Source organism: Gracilinanus agilis, chromosome 2, assembly GCF_016433145.1.
Source record: "Gracilinanus agilis isolate LMUSP501 chromosome 2, AgileGrace, whole genome shotgun sequence".
Taxonomy (NCBI): domain Eukaryota; kingdom Metazoa; phylum Chordata; class Mammalia; order Didelphimorphia; family Didelphidae; genus Gracilinanus; species Gracilinanus agilis.
The window spans coordinates 170,027,333-170,054,899 of NC_058131.1; positions in this window are offsets into that span (position 1 = coordinate 170,027,333).

The following is a 27,567-nucleotide window of genomic DNA, read 5'->3' on the forward strand; positions in this document are numbered from 1 at the left end:
AAAATATATATATTTTAAAACTTCACAGATTTTAGGTTAAAAATCTCTGTCCTGGGGGCAGCTAAGTGGCTCAATTGAGTAGAGCCAAGCCTGGAGATAGAAGGTCCTACATTCAGATCTGGCCTCAGATAGATACTTCCTGAATGTATGACCCTGGACAAGTCACCTGGCTCCAATTGCCTAGCCCTTACCCCTCTTCTGCCATGGAACTGATACTTAATATAGATTCCAAGACAATAGGTAAGAGTTTTTTAAAAAACCAAAATCCTTTGACCTAGTCAATTTCCTCCCTTTCCCCCCTAAAGAATACAGTTTGATATGAAACTTTTGGGTTGTAAAGATAAGATATCTAGAAAAAATGCAGTGAGTACATGATCCTATTTCTATATTCTTCTCTATTCCTATCTGCAATTTTTTTTTTTTTGCTATCTCATGGATTAAAAATTGTGACACATCAGTAGATTTTTGAGGCAGCCATTCTAGAAATCTAGAAAGCTGTTCCTTCAGCTCTCAAAAACAGACTCCTGTCTACATCCTTCTAATCCACTGACTTAAATCCTGGTAATTCAACTTTCACAATGGCTATCATCTCTCTTGTTCTCCTTTCCTTTCCCACCATAACTGCTGAAGCCTTAGTTTAGCTCCCTGGTGAACTCTGCCATAGATAATGGTGATCACCTTCTAACCCTCTCCAAGGCACCAGTCAAATCCATCTTCCACAAGTTGCTTGATGAATCTTCCTTATCCACATTTTAAAGACTTCATATCATGTCACCCCTCTAACAGAGACTTTTCACACACTTCAATGAATTTCAAACTCCTAGACCTAGCATTCAAAGCACTCCAGGGATAGGTATCCCTCTACCCTCCCAGTCTTATCTCACATAATTATATATCCCATGCCCCAGCCAAGGCTGTCCACCCCAACAAAACAATCCTTTGTTTGCCATTTCTACACCTAGAATTGCTTAGACTCAAGGACTCTCCTCTTTACCAAAATGATCTTTTGGTCAACACTATTCCGATAACCAGAATTCCCTGTAACCTCCCATCCCTCATACCCATTTCTGTTGTTGATATACCTATTCTTCAAGATTCTGGTCAAATATCACCTCCTCTGTGACACCTTTACTGGCTCTGGAGTGAAAACATTATCTTGCCTTCCTAGGAATTTACACAGCACTTTGTAGTTGTTCTAAGCACTTATATTAATTATAAATATTGCCACTGAATCAATTATAGTCCTTTAAGGTTTATAAAGTGTTTTGTAAATATTTCAGGCAAGCCTCAAAACAATCCTATTAGGTAAATACTACTCTATCGTATCCATTTTTTTTTTTAAACCCTTGTACTTTGGTGTATTGTCTCATAGGTGGAAGATTGGTAAGGGTGGGCAATGGGGGTCAAGTGACTTGCCCAGGGTCACACAGCTGGGAAGTGGCTGAGGCCGGGTTTGAACCTAGGACCTCCTGTCTCTAGGCCTGACTCTCACTCCACTGAGCTACCCAGCTGCCCCCTCATATCCATTTTACAGATGAGGAATCCAAGACTTAGGGAAATTCAAATGACTTTCTCATGGACAAAACTACTTTTGTTAGGAGTGGGAGGGCTTCCTGAATTCAAATCCAGAACTCTTTGCACTCTCTTTCTGGCCAAGTCTACTTTCCAATATAACAATTTTGTGGATATAGCTTATCTCCCTTAGATGAAAGGACCTTGAAGAAAGAATCTTTGTCATACTCATCTTTTCATCTCTGTTAGCTTTGAGTTCCGTGTTTTGCACATACTCATCTCTTGACAAAGTGGCTTGAAATCCTTAGTTCTATGGCCATAGAGAGACATTAGTTTCTCATGGTAAGCAACAAAATCCATTTGTAGAGTTTAACCCAGCAATCACTTTCTGAAATTCTGTCACATAGGTGATAAGCTTCTTATCTGGTGAGTAAGGATTCATGCCAGATAAGGTATGGAAGGGGATCTGCACAAGATATACCAATAATCATAACAGATAACATCTTGTTCAGATATTTTTTGGTCATGCTGACTCTTCATGACTCCATTTCTTTCTCCAACTCATTCTACAGATGAGGAAACTGAGGCAAGCAGGATGAAGGAGCTTGCCCAGAGTCACATAGCTAGTATCCGAGTCCAAATTTGAATTCTGGACTCCCTGACTATGATACTCTATCCACTGCACCACCTTGCTGCCCTAGCTAACATCCATCCATCTATCTATCTATCTATCTATCTATCTATCTATCTATCTATCTATCTATCTATCTATCTATCTATCTACCTATCTAACATATATAATGTTATTAGTGTTTTACCTGCAATTTAATTTGATCATCACAACAGCCCAGTAAGGTAACTAGCAGCTAAGTGACATGGTGGATAGAGCACTGGACTTGGAGTCAGGAGGATCAAGGTTCAAATCCCACCTCAAGCTTAGCTATGCGATCTTTACTACTGTCTGCCTCAGTTTCTTTAACTGAAAAAATGAGGATAAACAAGATCTCCTTCTTCACAGGGTTCTGGTAAGGCTCAATGAGATAATGTTTGTGAAATGTTTTCTTTGAAAACCTTAAAAGTACTATATAAATAGTAGTACTCGTTGTAGAATTATTCCTCTCTAAGGATGAAGAACTAAGGTTCACAAAGGTTGAGTAGCTAAAACAACAGCTGAGATCATAATCTGATAGTAATATACTCTCCCCTTCAAACTTTTTCTTGGCCCCAATTAATAGTTTCTTTCCTTTCATTAAAAGAAAAAAAAGAGAAGAAGAAAATGGTGGTGTGTCCATTTCCTGATCTGCAAAATGAAAATATTAGAAGAGAAGATCTCTTCCAGTTCTAATTCCTACAGTCCTACAATGTTATGGAGAGATTTCATGAAGTTTAATTTTAAATATTTTCTCAGTCAAGCATGGCGGCATATCTCAATCTCAGCTACCTGGAGGCTGAGGCTGATGGATTGTTTGAGCTCAGGAGTTCTGGGCTGCAGCAGGGCTGGAGTCCATAGAGTTTCCCTGTCACCAATATGGTTAACCACCGTATTGTGGAGCGCTATGACAAAAGGGCCACGGAGGTACTTCAGGAGAGGGTGAACTAGCTCAGGTTGGCAACAGAGTTACTGTGCCAATCAGTAATGGGATTGAACCCATTAGTGGTGTTGTGTGCAGATGCAAAGCATGGAATCCCTGCAAAGGTACAGGGAGAGCCTCACCCAGAATTCCAGGGGACCCCCTTGGAGAACTTTGGGTAAGGGGCAGTTGAGAAGGGTTGAAAACAGTTATTTTGTGGGATTGGATGTGAGCAGATACTCTGTTTGTTTCTCCTGACTTGGGGTTTCTCCTGAGAAACCATTATAGCATAAGCTAGTGATTTCTACTCATAGGATTAGCCTATTTGTCATTACTATTCTTCATTAATATAATTATATAATTACTTAGCAATTAGAGAGTAAAATATTTATCAATAGCAAGAGAGCCAGGAGTGTTTTACCCCCTCCTTTCCTCACTGTAGCCTGTCAATCTCTGGCTCTTAACTTAGAGCAGCTATCTGGCCCTGAACATTTTATCTGCTTCTCCAAACTATCTGTTATTATGATCATAACAGTTTTGGCCAGCCAGCCTAGGATTTGTACTATAGGACCTAGTGGAGAAGAGATAAGATGGCTGACATGTTAAACAGAGCAATTGTTATCTTGGGGTACTCTGCTGTTTTAATTTATGGGATTTGGCAAACCTGTACTACATTTTGGTTTGTCACTATTCCCCAATTTTTTAGGTCAATAATAGAATTTTATGACATTTATCTATGGTTAACAATTACAGTTGGAGAGGCATTGGCTTATGTACCAACAGGCATAGCCATGACTGCCACTGGATATGGAGCCCTAATGATTTTAAGAAAGATACTGGCTTTTACTTTTGGAAACACTAAGGTTACTGACCCAGCTATGGAAAAAATGTTGGAGTACATGAAAACACTAATAGAAATTAACAAACAAATAAGGGAAGGGAAAGAACTTGATGCTAGGATAATTATGCAGCTGGAAATCATAGAAAGCACGGTCACAACAAAGAAAGGGGGTGAAAAACAACAAGAGATTAAAAAGGACAACCCAGAAAAGCAAGAAGTTGCAGGGGCAGAGGCAGCTCCTGTAACAATACTTCCTATTACAGACAGAACAATTGTATAACCGGATGCTGGGATTATACATGTTAAAGGATATAAACCATTTACTGGAGGGGATCTAGAGATTTTAAAAAGGAGGTTCCCCCAGTTCTTCGAAAATCCACATAAGGTGATAAAAGAATTCAAATGGGCAGTCAGGCTGTATAATCCAAATTTTGAAGATGTGGAACTCTTATTAACAGAACTATTTACCCCAAGTGAAAAAGCTAAATTTCTGGCAGAAACAAGGAACAATCCCAACCTAGCATCATGGCCTGAGCAACATCAAGATCTAGAGCTGTCATCTCATGCAAACATGACGTATCTCAGGAGACGCAGGGAGGACTTGGCAGAGGCGATGAGACTCCACGCTAAACGATCAAATGCATGGGGCTCATTTGAAAAGTTAAAGCAGGGGGAGGAGGAACATCCAAGCTTATATCTAGATAGACTGCTGGAAGCTGGAGAGACTATTCTAGGGTTCAGGGACATGACTGCTGAAGACAACATTCAGCATATCAGGAGGCAATTTGTAAAAGGGAGTCAAAATTACATTCAAACCTATTTTAGACTGCATTGCCCACAATGGGAGACCATGCCCATTGAGGAATTGAGAAAAACAGCAGCTTATGTCCATGACTCAAAGGATAGTGACTCTAAAACATCTAGAAACTCTGAAAAAGATCAAGAGATTGCTGAGCTTAAAAAGCAATTGAGGGAAGCTCAGAAGGCCAGAGAGGTAGAAGAAATAAAAAATATGGCTCTGATGTCCACCAATCAGAAGAGCCAAAGCAGGCCTAGACAATCTAGTGGCAGTGCTAACTACAAAATTAAGAGATGTTTCCTTTGTTCAAAAATTGGCCACGTGGTACGGGATTGTAGATATAAGTCTCAGATTAACTTTGGAAACAGGAATAATAACAATAACAACAGGAGGAATACATACTACAATTCCAGATACAATAATAACACCAACAATAATAACAACAGGGACAACAATAGTAGATACAGTGATAAGGTTAAGGCCAGATGTTGTGACCATGACTGTGCAAAGTTTAGTAGGTCCCCAAGCTTGTCAAAAATGGAAGAATACCTGTCCCAAGGTGCTAGACCTCGTACATTATGAACCGAGGAAGCAGCCTTAGAGAAAGCAGTTGTTGCAAGAAAAGAGAAAGGCAGTGATAATGATGTAGCAAAGGAATGTGAGAAGAACAAAATAGGTGCAGAAGATATTATGAGTTATGGGTTGGAGGAGGTAACACAAAGTTACAAAGATATGACTGAGGAGGAGTTGCAAATGGAGGAAGATATAATAGAAATTAAGGAGAGAATTTATGGGAAAGGAAACAGTGATATGGGGTACACTGACAGAAAATCAGGCACATCTGCACAAGTTCTTGATAAAAGCTTAAAGAAAGTAGCATTCCTTGATTCTCACTATGGGGGGACAGAACCATTCTGTAGTAAGACTGTGGATCATTTACATATACAGCAAAGCCAAACAGCAAGGGCAATGAATATAGACAGCTGTTCTAATGAGGATCTCTTGGAAATGAACAGTGTCAATAAGGGAGATGGGCTCCTACAGACCATTGAGAAGGAAAGTGCTGAATTCTCAGACACAGGCACAACCTCTTCTCTATCACCAACTAGGGAAGTGGGAAGGGAAAGTGAAAACTCTAGTAGCTACAAGTCTAGAGGAATTTTAAAGCTAGATCCTGGAGCTAGAGAATTTGTACCAAGCCTACTTCAGGGTCAAGTGCATGAAGACGTAGCACACTTTCAAGCCTGTGATACTCCAAAGAGAGCTGCCTTTGGAGTAGATTCTGAGTTAATGCATTTAAAGGAATTCAGTTTCATAAATGTCAGTAGCCAAGAGAGGAACAAAATGACATCAATAGGGACAAAGGAAGAATCTACAACACTGACTTTGTTTCCTATGCAAAATACATCTAGAGTTGAGTTTCCTGTTACTGACACGGAGTCTAGGGAGCAAATACAAGAAGAAAACATAGACTCACAGGATTGGGATGTAGTCATGAACCAAAAACACATTCCCAATTCTGTAGAATTTCCTTTAATGCAGAGGAATACCTCTCCTGAATCTAACTTTGCTAAAGTCCTGCAAAGCATGTTCAGTGAAGAGAAGGACACTCTACCTTACTCATGGTCTGGAAAAACTGAAGTACACTTTGACACTGATAGGCCCATGAACAGTCCAGGGATGCCAATTCAGGCATTGGCAGTCCAACAAGCCATTGTTGAAGGAGACTTACCATCATTGCACTCACAGAATCCTGAACCAGCACAGACAGAAGTCCTAGAACAAGATCGGTGGGATTTAGGGGACATAGAGATAGAAACACCTTTGGTACCTGTTGATCAGACAGCTAAAGACAGGGAACCTTTGGTTATGGTAACAATAGGAGATCAAATCTATCCTGCTCTTATTGATACTGGAGCAACCCGGTCTGTGTTGACATCAGCACCAGAAAATTGTGCTCTAATGGGGTCTGTGAGAGTAAAAGGAGCCACTGGGCAAATGGAGTTGGTGCCCAAGCTAAGATCTAAGATGGTGAAAATAGGCCCAATGACTTTAGATCATTCTTTTTTGTTGATACCCAGTTGTCCATCCAATCTCCTGGGGAGGGATGTTCTTTGTAAATTAGGTGCCACTATCCAGTGTGATAGGTCAGGACAGATATTCCTACACTTACCCAAACAGTCACTCAAGCACCATCCCTTGCTATTCCTGGGGCAAGTGGAGGGTGATGAGGAGGAACAACACATAGGGAGTATCTTTGAAATACCAGAAGATATCCCAGAGGAGGTTTGGGCTAAGCATTCAACCGATGTGGGAATTTTGAAATCTGCCACCCCAGTTAAGATAGAAGTGAAAGAGGGTACACTCCACCTAGAATCCCTCAGTATAAGTTGAATAAAGAGGCCACAGAGGGTATCAGACCCATTATCCAAAGTCTCCTAGAACAAGGCATTTTGGTCTACACTATATCTGAGTACAACACACCAATTTTACCCATTAAGAAGCCGAAGAAAGATCCAAATGGCAAGACACAATGGCGTTTTGTGCAGGATCTAAGAGCAGTGAATAATTTTGTTAAGAAGGGACATGCAGTGGTACCTAGCCCGGCAAATATCATCACCGAGATTCCAAGTAATGCAGCCTGGTTCACGGTCGTGGACCTGTGCTGTGCATATTTTACTGTACCTCTGCATGAGTCCAGTCAGAAGATTTTTGCATTTTATTGGGAGGGAAAACAACTCTGCTGGACGCAAATTCCACAGGGATTCGCAGAAAGCGCGAATATCTTTTGCCAAATCCTTCAAAGAGATCTTGAAACCATCATATTCACTGAGAGCAAGCTAGTACATTATGTGGATGATCTTTTGCTAATGTCACCAAGTGTCCGAATCTGTCAAAGGGACAGCAAATATCTGTTGCAAGAGCTATGCAAAAGGGGACACAAAATTTCCAAAATTAAGATTCAGTGGGTGTTGCCATGCGTAAATTACCTGGGCTTCGTGTTGGAAAAGGGTACGAGACGGATTTCCCAAAAGAGAGTTGCACATATACAAAAGTTGTTATATTAACAGTGGCCACTATACATACTTCCAGACTAACTGGGCAAGACAGGGATACAGCCTAAATAACCATTTCTTATTTCATAGGAAAGGTTTAATCACTAAATCTCAATCCCATAATTGTAGACAGAAGATGGGGTTTAAAAAAAAAGTTCTTTGGGTATTGGTAAAAAAGGGGGGGAAAGCCAAACGATTGACTAACCTGTTCCTTTTTGGCTCAAAATTTAAAATCTTCCATGAAGTTCATCCACCCTTTGTCACACAATTGGATTGAAAGGTTTGATAATAGCTAACATTTACATAGCCCTTTAAAGTATACAGATTCTCTTATGCACATTAGCACAACTGAGTCTCATAATAACCCAGGGAGGTGAATAGCTATGAATAGTGTTATCCCCATTTTACAGATGAGGAAACTGAGGTTCAGAGAGGCTAAGTGACTTGCTTGTAGTCATATAGCCATTAAGCGTCCAGCTCTGGATCTGAAACTAGTAATTCCCAATTCCAAATTGAGCACTTAAAAAAATCCTGGAAAACTTGAGGCTATTCTTGGTTCATCCTATCAAGGAATTTACCTGGATATAATGCATCCGAAGCACTTTGTTGGGCAGCTAGGTGGTACAGTGGATAGAGCATAAGGATCTGGAGTTGTGGACCTGAGTTCAATTCCAGCTTCAGGCACTAACTGTATGTCCCTAGGCAAGTCACTTAACCCTATTTGCCCCAATTCCTCATCTATAAAATGAACTGGAGAGATGGCAACCCACTCCAGTACCTTTGCCAAGAAACGCCAAACAGAGTCACAAAGAGTCAGACATGACTGAAATGATTGAACAACTATCAAGTATTTTGTAATCATAAAGCCATAAAGGCAACGTGATATAATGGGGAAAAAATGAAATTATGAAATGGATTCAAATTCTAGATTTCATACTTACTGGCTAGGTGACTCCCAGGCAAATCACTTGGGACTTCTCTCATGTGATCTTGGAATTTAAAACTAGAAAAAGTAACTTTCACCATCTATAAAGTGGGGATAATGACTCCTACCTCACAGAGTTGTGTCAAAGAAAACACTTTATACATCTCCAAGTGCTATACAAATAGGTTTTTCTTTTTCAATTAAAGTGCTATATGAATATGCTGTAATAATAGCTGGCAATGTATATCCCTTTTACATATATTATTTCATTTGACTCTCATGATAAATCTGGGAGATGGGTGCTGTATCTACTTTTACAGAAGAGGAAACTAAGGCTCACAAAGAGCATAAAACCGACATATGGCAACTCTATGCATATTGCTCAGAGTGGACTCCTGGCCCACCATAGACTCTAGACCAGTGATTCCCAAAGTGGGCGCCACTGCCCCCTGGTGGGTGCTGCAGCGATCCAGGAAGGCAGTGATGGCCACAGGTGCATTTATCTTTCCTATTAATTGCTATTAAAATTAAAAAAAAAAAAATCAATTTCCAGGGGGCTAAGTAATATTTTTTCTGGAAAGGGGACGGTAGACCAAAAAAGATTGAGAATCACTGATCTAGACCACACCTGGACCCACTGTTGGTAAGAACTACAAAAAGGCTTGTAAAATACCTTCAAAACAAGCCGATGAGGTAAGTAGTGCAAAGATTATTGCCTTCGTTTTCTCTGAAAATCTTTAATTAATTAAGAATATATTTCCATGGTTCCATGATTCATGTTCTATCCCTTCCCTCCTCCTACCCCCACTCCTGTAGCCAAAGAGCAATTCCACTGGGTTTTACATGTGTCATTGATCAAGACCTATTTCCATATTATTAATATACCTTTGTTTTATATACAAGTAAACTTCAGGTCAGGGAAGCTAAGTGGACATTTAGGATTATCCAGTGTTAGGACAGAACTCAAATCCAGATTCTTCTGCCTTCAAAACCAGCGATCTTTCTATTATGACACTGACTCTGACCTTGCTGCTTGTACCATATTGCCTTTCCAAAAGCCTGGCAAGAGTCTCTTGGGGATGGCAAATAATGATGGAAAGCTAAAGTGTACAAATTTGCTAGAGGGAAAAAACAAAACCCTCATAAATAACATCCCCACAAAGGCCCATGTCCTTCAAGAAAGGATACTGTACTAAGGTATCTTTATACATCTCCAAGTGCTTTCTTTGGAAGTTTTCTTTTTTTTATTTTAAACCCTTAACTTCTGTGTATTGACTTATAGGTGGAAGAATGGTAAGGGTAGGCAATGGGGGTCAAGTGACTTGCCCAGGGTCACACAGCTGGGAAGTGTCTGAGGCCAGATTTGAACCTAGGACCTCCCGTCTCTAGGCCTGGCTCTCAATCCACTGAGCTACCCAGCTGCCCCCGGAAGCTTTCTTTTAAAAACAAGAGAATTTTGATGTGGCTATAAATACTGCAAACCCCTAAAGACATGGATATGGATTAAAGATAAAAAGGCAAAATTATAAGTCACTCAGATTCTATAAATCAATAAATCAGGGAACTGAGGGTGTTTACCTTAGAGAAAAGTTAGAGGAGGTGGTAGGTACTGGCTGTCTTCAAGGGTTACGTTATGACAGAGGACTTAGATTTATTTTATGTAGCTCCAGGATACATTTAGAGTTACAGAATCTGAGTTGGAGGGAACCTGAAGCTATCTAATATAACTCATACTTGAACAAGATTTCTAATTTTCAAAAAAATCTAACACATCCCCAACAAGGGTCATCTGGTCTCTCCTTGAAGACCTCAAGAGAGGGGAATCCCCTACCTTTTGAGGTAGCCCCCCATTGCTCCTCAACCTATCCTCTGGAGCCCAGCAGAACAAGTTTTCTTCTAAATGGTAGTCCTTCAAACAGTTAAAGACATTAATAAGAAAGGTTCTAAAAATGTCTATTGACTGACAGTTATAATTCTTCCCCTAAGTGTTTTCCAAGCTAAACATTCCCCATTCCTTCAACCAATGGTCATATGTCAGTGTCCAGGACTTCCACCATCCTCCATGCCCCCTTTTAGGCATGACTCAATTTGCCAATGTCTTTCTTAAAATGTGATGTCTTTGTGAGCAAAACCAGGAAAACACTGTACCCAGCATCAGCAATAATACATGACAATCAGTTGAGAATGATTTACTTATTTTTAGCAATGCAAAGATCAGAACAACTCCAAGAGAGCCATGAAGAAAAAGGCTATCTACCACTAGAGGAGAAATTGATGGAGTCTGAATGCCGATTGAAGCAGACCTTTTTTCGCTTTATTTCCTTCATAAGTTTTTTTTCCTTGTATAAGCAATATGTGTCTTCATTCACAACATGATGTACATGGAAATATGTATTGCATGATACACATGTGTAACCTATAACATATTATCATATTACCTACTGTCTCAGGGAGGATGAAAAGGAGGGAGAGAACAGAGATCACAAAATGTCAGATAACAAGGATTAAAAATTATATTGACATGTAAAAAAACATTTTTTTTTAAATGGGATGCCAGGAACTGAATATACTTCAACTGAAAGATTAGTGTCTGACCCAGGAAAAGTAGGGTAGAATTAGCAATCTTTTTATTCTAGATACTACTTTTTTAAATACAGTCTTGAATACGATATTGAACTTGCAGTCACAAAAATACCCAAGTTTTCCCCACAAGAACTATAATCTCATTGCCCTCCTCCCTTTCCTTGTGAAGTTGACTTTTTCTTGTTAGACTTCAAATCCCCTGAGATGACTAACCCCAAATCTATGTTATTTCTCTCTGAATTTTTCCGAGGATCCAGCACCTTGTACATTGTAGAGACTTAGTTAAATTGAAATAGGATGAAGAATAGAAATTATAAGGGGGGCAGATTGACTCAGCATAAGGAAGACTGTCCTAAGACATGGGAAAAATGGAATGATTCCTTTGGGAAGTAATAAACTCTGTTGAGGCTATTAATTATTAATTAGCAATTAGCAGATACAATGTAGAAGGGATTCCTGCATTGGTTAAGGGGTTAGACTAGATTACCTCTGAGGTCCAATTAAAATCTAAGGTTCTATGATAAATGCAAATTCCAGGATTTGCCCAAATCAAAAATAATTTGAGGAGCTTCTGGGTAGCACAATGGATGGAGCACCAAATGTCCAGCCTAACTAACAGAATTGTTGTTGGATTCAAATGAAGTCGTGTAAAAGAGGTCTGTAAATTACAAATTGCTATGCAAGTGTAGTGTGGTGGTGGTGTTCAATCATTTTTTCATTCATGGTCTGACTTTTCTTGACCCTATTTAGACTTAGTGAAGGTACTGCAATAGTTTGCCATTTTCTTCTCCAGTTCATTTTATAGATAAGGAAACGGAGGCTCTCCTAGGGTCACACAACTAGAAAGTGTCTGAGACCAGATCTGAACTCAGGAGGATGAATCTTCCTGACTCCAGGCCTGGAACTTTAGCTTCCCCAAAATATAGTATATTGTTAAAATTCCCCCCAATTGCTAAATAAATGGATTCATATTTCATGTGATCTAGATTGTCATCTAGCCAAACCCCCTCCTTTTACTGAGGGAGAACTCATTATTTAAAAGATTTCCCAAAGAACCCCTCGTAATGCAAACAACCACACCCCAAGACCAACCGTTTTTGTGTCAGGATATTGTTTTGTTTTACAGCTGGGTTTTTCCAAACAAGGCACACCTGTAGATTCTTTTGCCTTTCCTCCTTGCACCCTCTACCGGACACACGGGTCTACGACACTCAAGCTAGCTGGGGCAGATCTCTAGAGGAGCAGAAAGTCCAGTATTTCCAGCCCAACACCTTCCTCTGATAACTATGAGGTTGGTTGGTTGGTTTATTTTTCCTTCTTCCACAAACACCCAGAGAAACCAGGCCAAAACAATTCCATTCGAACCAGGTCCAAAGAATAACCAAAATGATAACTAAATGATCTATGGCTATGGCCAACTCTAGGGGTCTGTGTCTCCTCAGGGTGACTCATCTTCCTGAATTCAAATCTGACCTCTGACATTTACTAGAGATGTGACCCCAAGTAAGTTCACTTAACTCTGCTTGCCTCAGTTTCCTCATCTGTAAAGGGAGTTGGAGAAGCAAAAGGCAAACCCCTCCAATATCTTTGCCAAGAAAATCCCAGATGGGGGCCCTGAGTCCCACGTGACTGAAAAGGGCTGAATAAAATAAGATTCTGTGATTGCCTGATTTTCTCCATTCCTGGATCCTTATAACAATTCCTGGGACTGTCTCTGTGACATTTTAGGTTCTGCTCTGACGACAGATATTGGGTGACTCACAAATTACAGAATTTATTATTATGTGGACTGTAGCTGCCTGCCTGGGCATCTTTTTATATCCAATCACAGAATGTCAAGACTGGAAGAGCCCTTAGTGATGACAGTCCTACTTCTCTATTTTACCGACAAGGAAACTGAGATCTGGAGAAATGGACTGACTTGCCCAAAAAAGCAAAGCTGGGAGAAAAAGTCAGGTTTTGTGTTCTCCCCGCCCCCACCCCCAATCCAGGGCTCTTTCCATTTCATTATTGCTACTGTCTCCTTTTTAAAAATGAATGATTTTTGGCATGGAGGGAGGGGAGAGGAGAGGTTTGAGGAAACACACACACACACACACACACACACACACACACACACACTCTTTCATTCTCTAATAGCATCAGGAAGGAAATGCCCATCACTCACATAAGAGAGAAGAGACATTCCCTAAATCCTGCAGATAGCAGGACTCTCAAAATAATATTTTCTAAAAAATAAATGTTCTCTAGCCCAACAATTGCACTATGGAACAATCCAGAAGGCCTCTAAAGGAACTAGGTTTCCTATATGAAATCTCTGTGGGTTCATTTCAGTGGTACCAGCATAATACATGATGAAATGTACTTCTGCCTGGGATTAAATAACTAGGAGAGATTTTCTTCTTTTTTTTTTTTTCATCAGTCATTGGCCTGATTTCAGCAATACTTTTACATGAGATGACTGAGAGCTTCAAGGAAGGCTAACTTGTACACATTTTCTCTAGGGTTTGCATTTGCTGTGCCAGGAATAGACTTGCTGAGATCATATGACAAAATCCTGAAGTCTCTCCTGCTCGCTGTATATATGTTTGCCTGGGGAAAAGCTATCTATGCATCCTGGAGTTAGAGATAATTCTTAATTCATCATTAAGGCTAAAACCAGTCAGTCCAAGCCCTGAGGGCACAAAAAGATGAGAAAGACAACCCCTGCCCCTCAAGGAGATCACAACTTAATGGGAAGACAACAAGCAAACAAATAGGTTCAAAAAAGCTATATAATAAATAGAAAATAAATGAGAAAGAAGGCACTAGAATTTAAGAGAGGTTGGGGAAGGATTCTTGTAGAATATAGAATTTTACCTGGGACTTGAAGGAAGCCAAGGAAGACAGGTATATATACAAGAGGGCATGTGAGATGAGAGAATACCCAGAGCTAAGACATTGTCTTATTTGTGGAACAGTAAGGAGGTTAGTGTCACTGGATGGAACAATATGTTATGGAATAAGGTGTAAGAAGATTGCAAAGTTGCAGGGGGTAGGTTAGATAAAAGATTCTGAACATCAAACAGAGGATTTTGTATTTGATCCTAGAGATCCGTAGGGAGTCATTAGAGTTTATTGAGTATGGACAATAACAAGATTGGACTTTCGATTTAGGGAAGTCATTTTAGTGGCTGAGTAGAGAATATTTGGACTGCAGAGAGCCTTAAGGTAGGCAGATCCACCAGCAAGTTATGGAAATAGTCCAAATATGAGGTGATGAGAGCTGGCACCAGAGTGATAGCAATGTTAGAGGAGAGAAGGGGAACTACCTGAGAGATGCTGCAAAGGTAAAATTGACAGGTCTTGATAACAGATTGAATGTAAAGGTGAGAGAGAGGAAGGGAGGCTGAGGTTTCAAGACTGAGGATGGTGTTACCCTCTATAGTAGAAGGGAAGTTGGTGGAAAGAGTTCTAGGATAAAGATAATGAGTTCAGTTTTGGACATATTTAGTTTAAGATATTTACAGGACATTCCATTTGAGGTGTCTGAAAAGTAGTTGAAGATGAGAGATTGGAGGTAAACTGAGAGATATAAGTAGATTTGAGTATCATCAGCATAGAGATGGTAATTCAATCAATAAGAGCTGATGAGATCATCAAATAAAGTACAGAAGAAGAGAGAAGGCCCACAATAAAACCTTGTAAGACATCTACAGTTAGAGGGTATGACCTGGATGAGAACTGCCAGGTAGGTAATAGGAGGACCAGGAAGGAGGGGTGTCCTGAAAACCTAGACAGAAGAGAATATCAAAGAGAAGAGGGTGACCAATAGTGCCAAAGGCTTCATGGCAAGTAAGAAATCACTGGTAAATCTGGAGAGAGTAGTTTTAGTGGAATGATGAGGTTAGAAGCTGGATTATGAGGAGTTAAGAATAGAATGAGAGGAAAGAAAATAGAGGTACTTATTGTGGATAGTCTTTTCAAGGAGCTTAGCCACAGAGGGCAGAAGATATATAAGACAATAGTTAGAGAGGAAGGATCAAATGATGTTTTTTTCAGGATGGAGGTGACATGAACATATTTGTAGGCAGAAGGAACAAGCCAGGAGACAGATGAAGATAAGAGGTAGATGACAGAGGAGGCAATCTGTTGAAGGAGACAGAATGGAATGGGATTGCTGGAAGTAGAAGAGTATGGGCTAATGTAAGCTAGTGTAGTGTAAGGCAATTTCATGTAGATGAGGGTGAAGGAGTAGATTGTGGTAGAAAGTATATGAGTGTTATGAGATGAGATCATGGGGAATGGTCTTCATTTTTTCTATAAAATATGTGTCAAGGTTCTTGGTTAAAGGAGGAGGGAGAGTGCCGGGGACCATCAAACCCAGTCACAGGTGGGATCCTGGAATCATAAAGTGGATTCCAGGGAGGATGGAAACCCCCACTCAGATCCCCCCACATGACTCCTCTCTTATTAACACTCCTTATTACTGGAATTATTGTGATCAATATCCCTACTCAGTCCCAGGGAAATTCAGAAGAACAGTAAAGGCTGTTACTAGAGCCTTTACAGGCCCCCAAAGAGAAATCTCCCTAAAAAAGTCACCTCATAACAAACCAGCAAATAGTGAGTTAATGTTAAAGATTTTAAAACCTCAACAAAACTGCACCTGGATTTTTCACTCCCAGGTATAGAGGCTTGCAGGCCAAGACTGCTTCTGAGCCTCCCTGATCTTTGATCCAGAATGTTAACATAGGAAGGACAATGGATGAAAAATAGAGAAGTTGTTCTGTGAAAAGACTGGTACATCCCACCCCACTATCTTTGAAAAATATTGAAAGTTACTGGAGAATGAAAAGTTGTTAGTAACAAAGTTAATGTATGACTTATTCATTATTCCCAAGAAAAGATGTATGTTGAAAATGAGATCCCATGCCAACCATATGTAATCTTTAAAGTATATAAAATAAATGCAGCCCAAGGCTGGCCAGAGCAGTCTCTGTGATGCCTGGCAGAAACTCTGACTGTTCTCATTCGTCTCAGTTCACTGACTCTCTTCCACCTCCTAGAGGTACCTCAACTAATGGAAGCAGGACTTCCACAGGAGAGCCCTGAGTGGTTTGAGGAGGTAATAAAAACATTTGAAAGAGTCAGTATGGACTATAGGACAGTAAGTTGATAAGGGAGGTGTAGAAGCAGTGAGGGCTTAAACACAAAAGTATGGCAGACCCGTTTATGGATGTATGATTTTCTCTACCTCTGTTTAGCAGCACATGTGTTGAAACAAATGAGGCAGATGGTAGGGGTCACATAAGACTGAGGTACTAAAGGCTGTATGATACATATATACATATATAGATATAAATATAGATATAGATATAGATATAAATAGATATGCTAGGTACTCAAGTATAGAACTCAACTGGTTTACCATGGGGTTAAGATAGGGAAAGAAGACTAGAATGGCTAGTACAGGGGAAAGAACCAAGAGGTTGAGGGATTGGAGGTCACAGTGTGGATGTAGAATGGGTTTTGGTAAGGGAAGGCAGAGAGAGAAAGAGGTGGAAAACCAATAAATTATGGTCAGATAAGAGAATTTTGGAATTCTTGAATATGAAAGTGTGAAAAGTAAATCAAACTCTTTGTCTTTCAATCAGCAACTTTTAAGTTAATCAATCAAAAAAGTACCCCTACTTAGTACCTTACCTGTCACTAAGTATGAAAGTTCACAAGTCACTTGCTAGATTGGGTGACAATTCCAGAGGCCATTGCCCACCCTCTGGGCAGTGCTAGGCAAATTGAAAGACTGTGATTGGTTCCCAGAAAGTGGGGAAGAGACAGGAAGTGACATGGAAAAAGGACTATAAAAAGTCCTGAACTTCCTGTCCAAGGAACTTTTCCTTACGGCTTCTCCTTTGGAGTTCTTTGGAGTCTCTGTTCCTTGGATCTTCTCCTTTGGACTTCTTCTTTGGAGGATGGCTCCTTGGTGCTTTTGGACTTTGACTTTGACTTGGAGCTTTGGTCCTTTTGACTGGAGTTTTTGGGTTTGGGACTTTGACTTTCAGTTTTGGAGCTTCTTGGAGTCAGGGTCTTTCTTGTTGAGTTCACTGCTGCTTTGGTAAGCTTAGTACATGAGGGTTTTTCTGAATTGGGACCTTGCCTGGATCCTGCTCAGCTTGCTGGTAAGTGATTAGAATTCCCACGTGGAGAATGGAACTTTGTCAGGGAGCGAACTTCATTTCACTGGATCAGCATTTAGGGTAGGCTAGGCAGTCTTATCTCTTTATCTTCTACACTTCTCTCTTTTTACTAATATTCCAATTAAAATTGCTAAAAGCTGCTAATAGTTTTCCTGACTTAAGGAATAATAATCAGCGACCACTTATTTTATAACTCTTATTTAGTCAAAATTCCAATTTAACCACTATAGAAGTATATAATTTGTCTAACTCCTAAATGATCCTTTGGTTATTTGGTGGGCAACTTTAGCAAAGAAAGAAATTTCTTCTCATATACTAAAGAATAATAATAATAATAACAATATATTAACAATAACGAGAATTTATATAGTATTTTATAAACATTATCTTATTTGATCCTCATACAATTTTGTGCGATAAATATTTCTCGATATTGTTATTCCCATTTTACAGATGAGGAAATAATCTCAGCTAAAGTAAATTATTTGGACAGGATTACTTATCTAATGTCTAAGGTAGGATCCCAAACTGTGTTTCTTCTGACTCTAGATCCAGCATTTTGTATCACATCCCACTAATTCTTCCTATGTAAACATAACCATGGGCAAACCACTTGATCTTCCTAGCTCTCAGTTTTGTCATTTGTAAAATGGAATAGACTGGTTCTATGGTCCTGCTCAGTTTTAAAATGCTATAAATTACATGTCATTCTTCCCAAACTTGATGCGAAGCATTTAAAATTACAGGACAGATTAAGAACTATTTTATTTATTTCTTAATAATTTGAAACCTCATCATTACAGACCAAACAAAAGCTTATTTTTTGTTTCTTTAGTAACACAGCACCTCCATATGATGAAGGTGATAACAAAGATAGAATATATCTATAAAAGGACTAGACGAGATGTCTAACCAAGGTTTTCTGACAAATAAAAAAAGGGAAAGAGAGGAACAGGTGAGGGTGAGAGAAATCTAAGATGTTATGGTTTCCAGTTGCAAAGAACAAGAATGAACATGATTCTGGACTTGATTCAGCATGGCTCAAGAGGCGGTTTGACTTCTGGCTCATGGGGAGATAAAAAAATGTGAGAGCTAGAGATTATAGATAGAAATAATTTAATCCAGGGATTCTTAATTTTTTTTTTGTATCATGGATTATATTTGGCAGTTTGGTTAAGCTATGGCTACCTTCTTAGAATGTTTTAAAATGCATGGATTAAAATACACAAGAGTTTTACAAAGGACATCACTGTGTGAGGAAAAATAGCTCCATCCTGCCATGGCCCAGTGGTAGATGTAACCCACCTTCATATCTGATGCCTGGCATCCCCTGGCATCAGCCTGAGTGTCAACATGCAACATTGCCATGGAGGGAGGAACTAGGGGGGATTTATAAGGCCAGCAAGGGAAGCAGGTGGCCCTCTTTGCTTCTGCTCTTGAAAAGACTGATTGCCTGCACTCCTGTGGGAGAATATATAGGCCTTAAGCCTGCTAAATAGAGACTCTATTATCAGGTTAATCCTTCCTTAAGAGAAATCTATCTATATCTCCTCTCTGCCTCTCATCTCTCACCTTTTCATTTTATTAATAAACTCTTAAGACTCTGTCTGGGTTCCTATTTTTATCATAATACCACAATATTAAAATAGTTTTCAAAATTCAAAAATTAAAACAAGCCTCAGGTTAAAAACCTCTGATTTATTCTAATCCTCTAATTTTATATAATGAGGAAACAAAGGCCCTGGCCTACTGATACCTGGTCTAGTTACTTCGTGGTCAGAATTGCATTTATGTTATATAGAGTGAGAAGATATTAAAAGCCTCCTTTCTAGTTCAACTTAAAATAGGAAGAAATAAATATTTTCTTTAAGTCTAAAGTCCTTTCCAGTCTTACCTGAAGAAAGGAAACTTTATCAGTAATTAATCAAACTTCTCAAGAAACAATGCTCTCCACTAAAATTCTTTTCCTTCCTTCTCTCAGGCCTAACACTTTTCTTTTAGGAAAGAATATAAAAGGTTGAAAAATGAAAGCTAGTGTCCCAGAAAGTGGATTAATAATGGTACCCAGATTTAGAATGATAAATATCTTACATCTAGTTAAAATCACTGCTTTCCCCCTTCCCTTGAAGAATACTGATTAGTTGGAAAGGAGATCCTGTAAGAAAGGTGGTCATAGAGTGACAGTGCTTTTAGGAAAATGATTTTACAAAATTAAGCTACTATCCTTCTGGATTGATGAAATGATAAAGTAAATGTTTAACTTTTTCTTTTTTCTAAATGTGTTTTATCATCTTGTAAATTTTTTTTTCTGGAGGAAAGGAAGGAAACAAGTATTTATTATGTGCCAGACACCATGTTCAGCATTTTAAAAATATTTCATTTGATTCTCCCAACAACCCTGGGAGACGGGTGCTATTATCACCTCCATTTTACAGATGAGGAAATGAGGCAAACAAAGGTTAAGTGACTTGCTGGGGGTAACAAAGCTAGGAAGTATCTGAAGCTGCATTTGAATTGAAGTCTTCCTGAGTCTAAGAGCAGTGCTCTATCCACTGTGGCAGCTTTCTGTCTCTAGGGGAGGGATTATCCAAGGAAGTTATCATCAGCTGGGAAAGAAAGTAGCTACCTTGCAAAATCAAAAAATCACATCATTTGAGAGCTGGGGTCTCAGCGTCCATCTATTTGAATACCCTATGCTAAAGAAATCTTTGTTATAATATATCCAAGTGGCCATTCAATCTCTGAAGACCTCCCAGGATGGGAAACACATCCCCTCTCAAATTCTGCTTTGGGAGAGCGCTAAGTGTTAGGAAGTTTCTTCCTGAAATCCAATCTAATTGGATTCTTTGTAGCTTCCTCTTAATTACTCCAGATTCAGCCTCTGGGTCAAAAAGAACAAGTCTAATCCCTTCTCCACAAAACAGTCTTTCAAATACTTCAAAACAGCTCTGATGTCTCTTCCCCCCCACCCCCCACACTCTTTTTATACTGCCTCTACCTACCCTCACTATCAGATCCCTTGGTATACTCTATTGGAAAGTGGTCAGGGGACAGCTCAGTTAGGTGACACACTGAATAGAGTGCCAGGCCAGGAATCTGGAGGATCTGGATTCAAATTTGACCTTAGACATTTTCTGATTTGGAGACCTTGGGCAAGTCACTTAACCCTGTTTGTCTAGCCCTTACCCTTTTGTGTTAAGAGTAACTTGTTACTAGGAGAGAAAGAGTTTAAATAAAAAAGAAAAAGGAAAAGTGGTCATGGTCCCTGCTGCCATTGTAGTTACTAGTCTTTGAGCCCAGTCATGCTCTGGTTCTGAAACCATCTAATTATAATATTATCTAGCCCACATCCCTCCATCTTCTCTCCTACACCCCAAAATAGCAGAAGATAGTTTATCAAAAGCTTCACTAAAGTCTAAGTAATTTATATCTACAGCATTCCCTTCTTCTATTACCCATTTTAGTAACCCTATCAAAAACTGAAGTAAAATTAGTCTGGTATAAACTGTTGTTGATGAAGCCATGTCGGCTCCTTGTAATCATCTTTTTTGATGTTCACCAGCTATTTCTTCAAATGATCCAATCTGGTCTTTTCCCCCAGGAATTCAATTTCACCCATTATCCTAGTTTACAGACTATGCTTTTTTCCTCTTTTTTTTTTTGAAAATTAAGACATTTGTCTTTTTCAGTTTTTGTGTTCCTCCTCCTGTTTTCCATGATCCAATGACACTACACGAGAAGGATCCCTTTCCCACATCATATAGACAATGTTCTGTTTTACACTTTATTTTATTAATAGCTTTCTAAAAACAAGAGCTGACTGTCCATCTACATATAGTTTTCAAACCCATAATAAATGCTTTGGTGATCCAAAGGTGAGTCCTCTCAGTACTTATAAGAGTCCTGTGTCTATATCAGCATTTCAAGGCAAAAACCCGAAGGTAAAAGACCCCAGAAAAGTATGAAATGTGAATGATTAACAACCATGCAAGTTGCACCTCTTAAAGCAGTGATGATGAACCTTTTAGAGATGGAGAGCCATGCCATTCTCCCCAGACCATGTGCCATGTTCCCCACCCCCCCTTTACCCCTCACAGGGGAGAGAGGAAGTGCTCCTATTGAGCTGCTGGATAGAGGGGCAGGTGAAGTAAGGGATGGTCTCAGTGAATTTAGAGGGGGAGGGGAGTGGTCCAAGTGCTCTGCTCCCCTCTAGCTCTGCCACCTGTGAGCCATCCATCTTACCCATTGTGTGTTTCTATTGGCTGCTGGGCAGAGGGGCGGGGGAATGTGAGAAAATGAGATCAGGCATGGTGGAGAGGGGGAGGGGAGCAGCTCCGCCTGAGTCCCTCTGCCTTTCTAGTAATGAATTGGGGAAGAGGGCAGCCCTGCTCTCCCAGAGAGTGCTCTGCATGCCATCTTTGACACCTGGGCCATAGGTTCACCATTACTGTCTTAGAGTATGAACTAAGAAAAGCCTAGGGAAAATAGTTTCTTGATACTGAGTGTATATTTCTCTCAAGTTACACCAATAATTGAAATCTACAGCTTAAAAAGCAAACACAATTCCTCGTTTGATTTTTATAATAACACTATGAAGCAATCATTGCAAGTATTATTCCCAGTATAAAAATGAAGAAACTAAACTTAGAGGTTAAATGGCCATGGTTACAAATGTAGTAAATAGCAATGGCAATTCAGTTCAATCATTTTCAAACTCTTCATAACCCCTTTTGTTTTTTTTTTTTTTTTTTGGCAAAAATACTGGAGTGGTTTGTCATTTACTTCTTCAGCTCATTTTTTTTTTTTTTTACAGATGAGGAAACAGAGGCTAAAAGGGTTGAGTGATTTGCTCTGGGGTCATATTGCTAGTAAGTATCCAAAGCTGGATTTGAGCTCAGAAAGATAAGTCTTCTTTATTTCCTTTCTGATTCAAAGCCCAGTGCTCTATCCACTGCACTAGCACCAGCACCACTCCCACCACTATCAATGGTAGTAAATAGAAGAGGTAGTATTTGAATCTATATCTAGACATACCAAGTTTATCACTTTCTTCTAAAATAATTATTTTTCAATGAACAAAAATCTATTTCTCCCCTTCCTGCTCCCTCACCAATAAAAAAGAAAAACAAAACCTTTATAACAAATATGCATATTCAAGCAAAACAAATTCCTTCATTTGCCTTGTCCAAAAAAAAGTCTCTTTCTGTACCCTAAATCCATCACTTCTTTGTTAGGAGGTGGATAGCATGGGGCACTCTTTTTATAGTCCCTGTAATTATCCTTACTATTACATTCCTTGGGATATTCCACTGGAAAATGGTCATAGGGCTACTAGGTGGCACACTGGATAGAGTGCCAGGCCAGTAGTCTGAGGACCTGGGTTCAAATCTGAACTCAGACACTTTCTGGTTAGGAGACACTGGGCAAGTCACTTAACCCCATTTGCCTAGCTCTTGCCCTTCTGTCTTACAATTGCTACTAAGACAGAAAGTAAGAGTTTAAAAAAAGAAAAAGGAAAGTGATCGTGGCCCATGCTGCCTTTGTATATTTGTGACTTATCTTTGAATCCAGCTGTCAATGCTGCTGGTTCTGAATCCATCTAATTAGATTATTGTCTAGCCCCTATCTTTTCATCTTCCTCACAAAAATAGTATCCCACCCTAATTCTTTCTCCTACATAGTGATAAAACAATCTATTTTGATTTTGGTAACATTAAAAAATGCATTTGAATTCCCTTAAACACAACAAACATTTGAAAAATGAGTAGCCTTTTATGTGACATTATCCAGTCAATAGCCAGGACATTTTCTTACTTATCATACTGTGTCATTTAATGAGATGGCTGCTATAGATATGAATGTATGGACTTTGTACAATAACTGTTACTCATAGGTCAGAAAACACTGGGTTCTATTGTGATAGGCACTCTAAGCCCTCGGGGAACAGAGATTTTCCTGTCCTTCAGCCAAGTGTATGAACCTACTGGAATTTATAAAATCAGCTTGTACTATGGGAGACTTCACAGTGTGTGAGGTCATAAGTTCCTACTTTGAGGAAGTATAAGAAAATTAGAGCTAAAAGGAACTTTAGAGACCTTTTATTATCTTACTTACTACTCCCTTATCTACTGCCAATTTACAGATGAAGAAATTAAAGGTCTAGAATAGTTGAGTAATTTGCTTTATTAAGTGTGACACCAATAGCCATTGGTGGAGCCAGAATTTGAATCATATCCAATACTCTCTTTGTTATACCACATTGTTTCCTGATACAGATAAAGCCAAAGAGAGGAAGGCAGTGCCAAGGATGGCACTCAAGCAGATTTGGTATATGCTGGTAGTGGGGAAGAGGACAAAAAGGAACAGAGATAGAATAGAGAGATGAAGGAACAAAAAGAGAAACTGGGGGATAGAGAGATGGCAGGCAATGCTGCAGATAGAGATGGGAACAAAAATTAGGAAAGTACAGGACTAAGGATTGAGAAGTAAAGAGGGATGGCAAGGAGGTACCAGTTCCCATCTTGGGTGAATGACTGACCAATGTTATGTTCATATCCTGGGAAATGATGGATGCCACCTTGAATGACAGGAGAGGCAGTTTGAAGGCATAGAATGTTCCCAGATGCCGTGAGCCAGGGGCAAACGCTGGTTGGCCTGGCAGTATAAATTCCCCTCACAGCCACTTGAAGGGGTCTTTTGGTCTTTGGTCTTTGACCTTTGGTGTTGGGTCTTTGGGCTCTTTATGTCTTTAGGTCTCTGGATCTTTCTAGCTCTTTAGGTCTCTAGGTCTCTGGGTGGTGAAGGGAGGCTGGGAGGTCTACGAAGAAGAGGGTAGGAAGAATCTGAATATTTCCTGAAGACTATGAGAGCAAGTGCATCATCAAACAGTGATAGTGAAAAGCTGAGAGAATAAGATCACCAACACAGCTGCATCAACCGCAGTCTCTATTCTCTGGCTTGGCTGTGGCCAGGCTGGGCCAGAGGGGTAGTGGAGAATAAAGCTCCAGCTTTTACTAAATCAATAGCCTCCAGTCCTGATTGTCAACTAGTTATAGATACTATATTGACAGGGTCTCCAACCCCCATTCCTTATCCTGTTTATCCTTTCCCTGATTACAGATTATAGATAAAGTGAGTTTAACAAGTACCTTCCTGAGTGGTCTTTCTATCGTGACCCTTGGGAAGTGAGTCAACACAGTCAGATATCAAACGTGATCCATAGCAAATCAAAAGCCCTATACTAATTTATCCAACCTCAGGTTGGACCTGAAAGGGTTACCCATCCACCTAACCTTTTGGGTCCTCCCTGGGCAACTGTTAGAGAAAAGGGAAATTATAACAACCATCAGGGGTGATCGGGGTTGGTGTTCCTCCATCAGATCTGCAACTAGGGAGACTACATAGATACATTCACATCACTGTATTCCTATATCGTCCTAGGACCCTTTTTGTTATAACACCAAACATGATCCATTAATTTTCAAATACTCCATAGAATCTCTACTCAGTAGCTCTCTACTAGTCTTCCTGTAGGAAAGGTACATTGTTAAAAGGGATCTCTTTGGAGTCTAAGTGATTTGATTAGATGCTAATTATTAGAGTTTCAAGAAGGACTTCAACATGGATTGGAAGTGGCTAAAAGACAAAATCTGGCTTGATAGAAAATTTAGTATGGCAATTAAACAGCTCTAAAAATAGAATTGGCATGGGATTTAGGATTTCCCCTGGATGCCTCAAACCCTAAGAGATGGCATGGGATACAGGGTTTCCCCTGGGCACTCCAAACTCCAGAAATATCCCAGGCCTTTTCCCCTTGCATTCTGAAATGCCAAAGGAAGATGCCTTTGATCCCTTTGGCCTGTCCCCTAGCTTCTTTTTTTTATTATTTTTTTTATTATTAAACCCTTAACTTCTGCATATTGGCTCCTAGGTGGAAGAGTGGTAAGGGTAGGCAATGGGGGTCAAGTGACTTGCCCAGGGCCACACAGCGGGGAAGTGTCTGAGGCCGGATTGGAACCTAGGACCTCCCATCTCTAGGCCTGGCTCTCAATCCACTGAACTACCCAGCTGCCCCCCTATCCCTAGCTTCTTGATGAACACAGATAGGCACCTCCCAGTTCTATTCTGATAAGCATCCCTTTGTATCTAAGACATCTAATCATCCTCTGAATCACACAGATCACCCCTTCTGTCTTCAAGGCACAACACATCACCCCATTCTTGGTTATGTAGTGGAAGGATGGGATTTGTACACCATCACCCCATTAACCCATCTCTAGTCACAAAGTTCCTGTTGTTGGAAGGGCGTAAGAATCCAAACCCCCATCTCCTCTAGGAAGCAGTGTCTTCCCTGCACCTGCCTCCCAGTCATTCAATACTTCAACTTGTATTCAACTTAATACATTTCTCTATTTTTAAGATAATTACTAGGGCCTGTCATTCTTTTTTTTTTTTAAACCCTTGTACTTCGGTGCACTGTCTCATAGGTGGAAGATTGGCAAGGGTGGGCAATGGGGGTCAAGTGACTTGCCCAGGGTCACACAGCTGGGAAGTGGCTGAGGCCGGGCTTGAACCCAGGACCTCCCGTCTCCAGGCAAGGGCCTGTCATTCTTTTTTTTTTTTTTTTTAATTTTTTAAACCCTTTAACTTTCTGTGTATTGACTTATAGGTGGAAGATTGGTAAGGGTAGGCAATGGGGGTCAAGTGACTTGCCCAGGGTCACACAGCTGGGAAGTGTCTGAGGCCGGATTTGAACCTAGGACCTCCTGTCTCTAGGCCTGGCTCTCAATCCACTGAGCTACCCAGCTGCCCCCTGGCCTGTCATTCTTGAAGAAAGCATCCTTCCGAGCTCCGGGGCTTTCATCTCTAGCTCTCCCACAACAGAACGAACTGGTAAGTGGTGAGTTTCCCATCACTGGAGGTCTTGACCAGAGATGGTCATTTTTCAGTGCTATTACAGAAGGTATTCCCTCTTGGGTTGGGATTGGATTAGATGATGACCTTTGAGATTCTAAAATTGTAGAAAGGAGCAAAATTAAATTAGAACTCGGGTCTTCTGGTCCTGAGTTATCACACCTTCCCTTACACCAAGTATCTGATCGGTCCATCAATGTCAAAGAAACGTGTCATAACTTTACTGTACAGTAGATTATAATGTATGAACAATATTAATTGGAAATAATATTGGTCCAGGCAGCCTTCAATAGGATACACCTACATAGTCTGTGCAGTCGTTTTATTCTCTCTCTTTCCACTGTGGGGTGAGGAGAAGCTAAAGGAACCTGACCTCGCCTCGTATGGAGCCTGGAAGGTACTTTCTCCCTTGTCCTATCGTCCGATCTCTCTCTTTTACAATGAGGAATTTGCCAACACCAGCATTCGCTTCTCTTGCATATTAGTCCTAGGTCTTAAGGGAAAGAAATTTTATTTTTTCTTACTTCTAAGATTCAAGTGATCCTCTGAAATAGAGTCAGAAACCTTGTGACCATCTTGAAGCCTGGGGACTTCTTAGTATAATTAACGGAAAGGTCTCCTTAGCTTTAAAAAGGAACAATATACTCTGCAGGTTTTCCTGGGCAAAGCAGGGCCACTTCCTGGAGGTCATTGTTATCCTGGCTTCCTTTCTTCCCCCAACCCTTCCTACGTCCCCACAGGATATCTGCAAACTTCTGGGGGAGAAGAATGAATCCTTCAGTGTTGTGGATAAAGGCAACACCAGGAAACTCTCAGCTTATATTCCACAAATAGGAGAAATGAGGCATATGCCAGGTAGCCAGAATATTCGTGCCTCCTCAATGCTTCATTAAACTCAGTGTAAGACTGTATTGGTGGGAGATGGTCAAGAGAGGGAGGATGCTGGGTGGCTCAGTAGACTGAAAGCCAGGCCTACAGATGGGAGATCCCGGGTTCGAATTTGGCCTTAAACTCGTCCTAGCGGTGTGACTCTGAGCAAGTTACTTAACCCCAATTCCTGTAATGTTTTTGCCCTGAAACTGGCATAGACATAGCATACTTTTAAGTGATGGGGGACTCGCCTTTGGATCCCCAAAGCATTTACTAGGAATTTGGAAAAACTGTATTTGGTGGACAATTAGATTGTGT